Source organism: Vulpes vulpes, chromosome 10 (genome assembly GCF_048418805.1).
Source record: "Vulpes vulpes isolate BD-2025 chromosome 10, VulVul3, whole genome shotgun sequence".
Taxonomy (NCBI): Eukaryota; Metazoa; Chordata; class Mammalia; order Carnivora; family Canidae; genus Vulpes; species Vulpes vulpes.
This window is the reverse complement of record NC_132789.1, coordinates 39678157-39684832: the sequence shown is the minus strand read 5'-3', so window position 1 is coordinate 39684832 and position 6676 is coordinate 39678157.

Below are 6676 nucleotides of genomic sequence, written 5' to 3'. Positions count from 1 at the left end.
GAGAAACTAAGGCTCCAGGAAGGGAAGTGCCCAAGGTCACAGAGCTGGAGCAGGAAGCCTGTTGGGCTCAATTTCCTTGCTGTCTCCACGCTGAGAGATGAGCCCAGGAGGTAAAATGAAGGCCCAGGACAGCCATGCGGAAGGCAGCCAGGCTTGGGTGAGTGCTTAACGGTGTCAGGCCCCACTTGGGTGAGGGGGCCTCCAAAGGGCAGCTGCAGGGAGAGCTCTGGCACGGGTGGCTGGCCTGGGCCCAGCAACTGGAGCTGCCGTCACTGTGGTGGGGCCATGCCTGGGCCACACACAGTCCCCAGAGGAGCAGTAGTGAAGCGGCTGCAAAGTAGGCTGGGCCCAGGTCCCAGGGCACTTGAAAGGGCCCGGCCAACTAAGAAGGGGCCATCTCTTGACATCTGGGTGCTGAGAGCTTAGGAGGGTGGGATGGTGTCATTTGCATGGACCGCATTTTTGGCCTGTCCTCACTTAGTCTGGCCTGGCTATTAAACTGCAAGGATTGAAATTGGAGTTTAAGGGTGTGGGCTGAGCAGGTTTCACAAAACGTGGAGGGGAGAGGAGGGCACGCCCCACCCCTGCTCTCCTGTCAGCCGCACTTGGCTGGTGCGCTCCGTGTCTTCCCCACCCCACCCTTATTTGGCCTCACCCACCTGTGCAGGCAGCACGGGGGGTGGGGGTGGGGGGTAGGGGGGGGTGGGGGGGGTGATAAAGCAGTTGCAGCGTGAACGCACCGGCTTTGAGGTCAGAAAACCCTGGAGCTCAGTGACTTGGGGAAGTTAGTTGACTTCTGTGAGCCTCTGCTGCCCCTTCTAAAGTAACGCCAACCTCCCACAGTCAGTTAAGGATCACGGAGGACCATGGAATCATCTAACATAAGGGCTGCACTTAGGAGCCACTCCATGAGTATTATTATTATTGTATTTATTATTGTCATCGTTCTCACCGCAGCCCTGTGAGCCTTCCTCAGCAGATCCTGCCTCAGTTTCCTTGGCAGATGCCTTGTTTCCTCACCTGCAGAATGGGACTATGTTGAGATTCTGAGGGTGCCTTTGGGGATGGAACAAGCGCCAGTGCAGGGCAGGCCCCCCATCATGGAGAGCCTCCTCACTCTCCCCAGATGCTCCAATGGTCCTCATTGGCCAGAAGCCCACTGCCCCTCCTACCCCAGGCCCTCAGGCTGTGGGGTCCTGAGACCAAGAGCAGACACAGGGGCAGGCGAAGCTGTGAGCCTTGGAGAAAGCATGCCCTGAGAAATTCCTTGGAGGCTGCACCACTCCTTCTCCCCACCTTCTCTTCCTTCATTGTCCTGCCTGCTCTGGGGTTAGGTGTGGAGATCTCCATTTTGCACATGGGGAAACTGAGGTTGGTGACCAGTCCCGGGTCGCAGAACATGTCCTTGATGGGGCTGGTATTGGCTGCCTCCCTCACCAGTACTGGGGCTGGGACTGCCGAGGGGAGAAGCAGCAACCCCTGGGCGTTGGGTCCTCACAGACCCAGGCTCACCAGCTCCGGATAGCCTGCTGCCTCTGGGGCCTGCTGGGCCATAGGGTGGGGAGCGCTGGGGGTGGGGGACTGGAAGAGGCAGCCTTCTCCTAGACACCTCACTCCCTTTTGCAGGACTCCTTCCCCTAAGAGTCATGGCTCTGGAATTCCAAACGACTTTAGTATTTTGCAAGGAGGTCTCAGGGCTCTGTGAACGTCAGCCTCAGACTGAATCTTCGAGATCATCTGCTCCAAGCCTCCCATCCATTTGCCTAATCAGCAGACGGAGCCCCTGAGGAATGGAGAAGTGACTTAGCTGAGAGCAGGGCCAGTGGCAGAAGCTTGCCGCCCAACATTCTGAGAGCGTCACTGGATCGGGGAGATGACAGGCCGGGGTCAGGACATTCCAGAGGAGAGGTCACATGGGCAGGACAGGGCAGGACAGGACCGGGCAGGGCCCGGCTGGGCAGGGCACGAGGCCACAGTGAGACGCTAGGTATTCCTCTGCTGGGCTCTGCTGTCAAGTCCTCACTGTGTCATTTCCTTTGCACATCTCTCGGAGGTCAGGGCTGTTGTCCTCACTTCACAGGCTAAGAAACAAGAAGCAGAGAAGTCCAAAGTCAAACAGCTTCTTAGTGAAGGAGGCATAACTCAAACCTGGTGCTGCCTGTCTCCAACTCCTACGGCTTTTCCATTATGCCTCTGTACTAGGTTGAAACATGCCCCCCAGGGCACCCCCTAAAAACTCATTCTCTTTCTAGAGCCTCAAAAATGTGACCTGCTTTAGAAACAAAGGCGTTGCCGATGCAGTTCGTTAAGATTAGGTCATAGTGGAGAAAGGTGGACCCTCAATCCAGGGTGGCTGGCTTTAGGAGAAGAGAGGTGCCGAGAGAGTGCCCCACGGAGACCCGGGGAAGAGACAGGCGAGAGCTCCACTTGGAGAAAGAGGCAGACACTGGAGCGATGTGTCCACAAGGCCAGGAACCCCAGGCCGGTGGGTAATGACCAGAAACGGGAAGAGGTGACCAGGGATTTTCCTCTAGAGCCTTCAGAGAGCTTGGCCCTGCCGACAGCTTGATTTCAGACCGTCCTTTGAAGTCCCCGCGGTGCTCTGTTGCAGCAGCCCCCCGCAAACACATATGCCTCCTTCCTGTTGTGCAGAAAGAGGGGTGACGTACAGGCCTCATGGCCCCCCGGGGCGTGGTTTTGTTGAGATGTTAAGAATATCAGGGCAAACGTATGGTGGAAAAGGACGGAGAGGGGCATGCGTCGGTCTGACCTGTGCTCTGGGCCAGGCGCCTTACCCATGTGATCCCACCCGGCCTGGTGGTCAGTGCAGCTGCCCCGTGAGGGTGGTTGGGAGAACAAAACAGGCTCACTCTGTCATTCAGCAAACGTGCTGAAGGTCCCTGGGTGGGCCCCTACTCTAGGTCCTAGGGACACAGCAGTGACCAGGACAGGCAAAGATCTTGCTCCCAAGGAGGCAGATTCTTCTGGATCACGGCTGCAGGTGCCCTGCAGGGGTTGACCGGAAGTGCCCCGGGAAACGTACAGGGGAATGGGATGGTGTGCAGGCTTGGCCTGGAGAGCCGCTGGGGCAGGGCCCCCAGGCCCAGGGGAACGCCTGGGCACCCAGCAGTCCCTGTCTGCGCTGCTTGCCCAGAGCCAGCAGAACTCTCTGCCCCAGGCAGGGACTGTGGAGGCAGCTCAAAGGAGGCTTGGGTTGTCAGGAGGGCCCCCCTCCTTGCCGCTCGGTCCCCCTCCGCCACCACACAGCCTCAGCTCAGCCCCACCCACTCCCTGACACTGTCCCTGGGCCAGGCCTGAGCCTGCTCTGGAGGCTCTCCCAGCTGTCCTGATGTCCCCTCTGGCTTCTGCAGACGCTCCCCATTTCCACCCCTGGAGGCCTCGTCTGGGCACCAGCCCCTCCCCTCCAGAGGCGTCCCCAGACATCACTCCTGTGCTATTCTTTTTTCCTGACAACTGTGGCATCAAATGTCAACCAGGCTCTGCTCAGCACCAGAAGGTGGGGGCAGGGGGGCTGGTTCTTGATAACTGTGTGGTTTAGGGGAGGGTCCTCTTGAGCCCCTGCTCCCCCCTTCCCCGTGAGGGGCTAGGAATGGCTGGCCCTGGTCTGGCTCTGCTCCCAGATCACTGTGCTGCCTCCTCAGTCCTCGGTTTGTCTGAGCCACGAAGGGGAGGCAGGCTTCTCTGCCCTCACCTGGTGGTATAAGAATCAGGGGACACAGGCAGTACCCTGTAGGGCTCAGAGAGCGCTGGGCAAGTGGCAGTGGACTCCCCCAAGAGCTGACTTCCTTCTAGGTGAGCTCTGGAAGAGGGTTCTTGGGGTGCGGAGTGGCTACGCCCAGCAAACCTTAGAGAAGCCAGTCTTCCTGTCCTCACTTGCCCCAAGTGAGCCAGGACAGCTGGCACCAAGCACTGGGGACGCGGGCTCTGGAGGGCCCTGACAGCTCAGCAGTGGCAGCGCGGAGGTGGCAGTGGCCGCGGTGGCAGGGGTTATTCTGAGAGTTGGGCCGGGCTGGGGAGCTGACACGGGAGGAGGGGAGAGCCCAGGAGAGGACAGTCCTGTGAGGGTGAGGGGAGTGTCCCTGGGGCCCGGCGAGGGGGTGTCCGCATTCATGGCAGGGAGAGCTGTGTAACGTGCACTGGGCACGGGGAGGGGACAGGACCACTGGGGTAGCGAGGCACGCACTGGGATTGCTTGGGTGTCCAGGTATGAGCTTTGTGATCCAAGTTCGAGTTGAGTGGGTAAAGCCCGCAGCTGTAGGTGCACGAGCCAGTGAGTGTGCGGGCATTGGAATGCGAGAGTGTTCGAGTGCATGGGAAGGTGTGAGCAGAAGCAAACGAGCCTGTGTGTAGCACGGGGAGGCACGCAAGAGTAAGCAAGTGGGGGCTTGTTTGTTCAGGAATGAACGTAGGAGAGGTGAGGAGGGCATACAGGGGAGAGCAAGCGTGGGGGAGGGGGGACGGGGTGTGAGGGACCCCGGGGCCAAGGGAACCCTCTGGAGGGTGTGCTTTGGGGACGCAAGTCAAAGGACGTAGGCAGGTGCATGTGTGTGTGAGCGAACCAGTGTGCACCGGTGGAGGCCAGTATGTGCGTGGTGAGAGCAGGGGGGACGGTGTGAAGCGGAGCAAGGAGGAAGGGAAGATGTGTAGGAGCCCCAGTAACCGTAATAAAAACAGCTAGCATTTACTGAGCACTTACTCTGAGCCTGGTGCTGGCATTTGTGATCTTGCTGAATTTTTTACATATCCTACGAAGTTAGTGCTGTGATGATACTCATTTGTAGATCAGGAAATAGTGGCTTTGCACAGCGAAGTACCTCGCCCATACTCTTCATCACTGTGTTATCCTGCCTCGTAATGAATGTGTGAGCAGGGGCCAAGTAGTGAGTAAAGAATGAGTGTCTGTATTTGTGGTAGGTGTGAGTTTGAGTGTGTGTGTGTGTGGGAGGCTGAGTGTGCCACACGTGGGTCCCAGAGGAGAGTCCCAGCAGCAGCTGTGGACACTGGGCGGGGCAGGGGCCGGAGCAGAGCCTGAGTCAGCCTCCACGGCATCGCTGCCAATCTGACTTCCCGGCCCTGCAGTGGCAGCCTGTGCCAGGCCCCCCAGCTAAGGGATCCTCCCAGCTCTGGTATGGCCCCCAGCAGGCCCCCGTCTCACACAGCAGGCTGGGCCAAGGCTGGAGACTGGCAAGAGGCCTGCGTGGCCCCTAGGGTACCCGGGGGGCTGCCCCCAGTGTGGGCTCCCCAGGCAGGCAGGGCATAGGAGAAAGTGTGGGAGGGGGTCCAGCAGTGATTTCAGGCCCCTCGTGACTCTAAACAGAACCACCTGGAGGGTGTGTGTGTGTATGTGTGTGTGTGTGTGTGCAGAGTGGGGGCAGCCAACAGTTCCCATGCCCACCCCTGCCTTCGGGATGTGACTCAGGCAGATGCCATGCCAGGCATTTGCAAGCTGGGCCTACTTCCACGGGGGGTGGGGGGAGAGCAAGGAGGGGCCCCTCCAGCCCTGCCTCCACCATCACCCTTGGCCCTACTCCTCAAGGCTTAAGCTGGAAGGAAGGAATTTTTGAGAGCTGGCTGTCTCCTGTGGTGGAGTCTGGCCCTGAATGCCCAGAAAAAGAGGTAAGCTGCGGCCTCCAGGCTGGTCTCCAGCCTCTCCAGATGCAGTACCACCCTGGCTGGAGAGCCTGGGATCCTGGTCCTGGCCCATTACCTCCCACTCTAGGCTTCTGTATCCTGGCGGGCAAAAGAGAAATGATATACTTAAGGGCCGTTAAGGTGTTGCTGGCAGAGCCACAAGTGGAGGGGGGTGGGCAAGCAGGTAACAGAGCTAGTGGTGGGAGCTGGGGCTAGAGAGGGTGTCAGGATGAACTGACGCTTGAGCTGAGCTTTGAGGAATGGGACCATCTCCGATGAGGGCACTGAGGAGGGGAAAGGGTGTCCCAGGCCAGGGGGCAGAGGCTGGCAGGTGGAGCCGTGGCTGGAAACCTAGCCCAGGACCCTGTGGGATGATGATCCAGTCAACCTCGGACTCCTCCGCTAGCCTGTGCAGTGGGGACCTCATCTGTGTCCGTCACCTGCCACTCTGGCCCGAGTGGCCTGAACAGTGCCTGGTGCATTAAAGGTGCTCAATAAATGTCTGTTAAATCAATGAGAAGTTTCTCCCTAAACAGGATGAACTTTGGGGCAAGTATGTGTTCAACAGCCTCCGCAGGAGCCTCCCAGAGGCTATAAAACAGCGGTTTGCGAACTGCGATCCGGGTGCATCACCGGGGAACTTGGAGAAACGCAAAGTCTCGAGCCCCAACGCAGGCCTACTGGGCTGGGGCCCAGCTTTCCAGGTGAGGGTGATTCTGCTGCAGGTCAAACTTCGAGAAGCGGGGCTCTGAAACTCCGTGCACAGGTCCCCTAGGAAAGAGCCCGTGAGGAACCCGTGTGCAGATGCGGAAGCTGCAACTGTGGCCCAGTGTGGCCCCAAACTCAGATATTCTGGATCCCCCTCCCCTGTCCCCAGCGCAGCCCAGGGCACAAAGGACAGCTCCCTCCGGCGCCCTATCGGGTTTCCAAGGTTGGAAACGCGGGGTCGGGAGCCAGGGGGGCGGGGGCGGGGGCGGGGGCGGGGGCGGGGCCCTCCCCGCGGAGTAGGAGGCGGAGCCAAGCG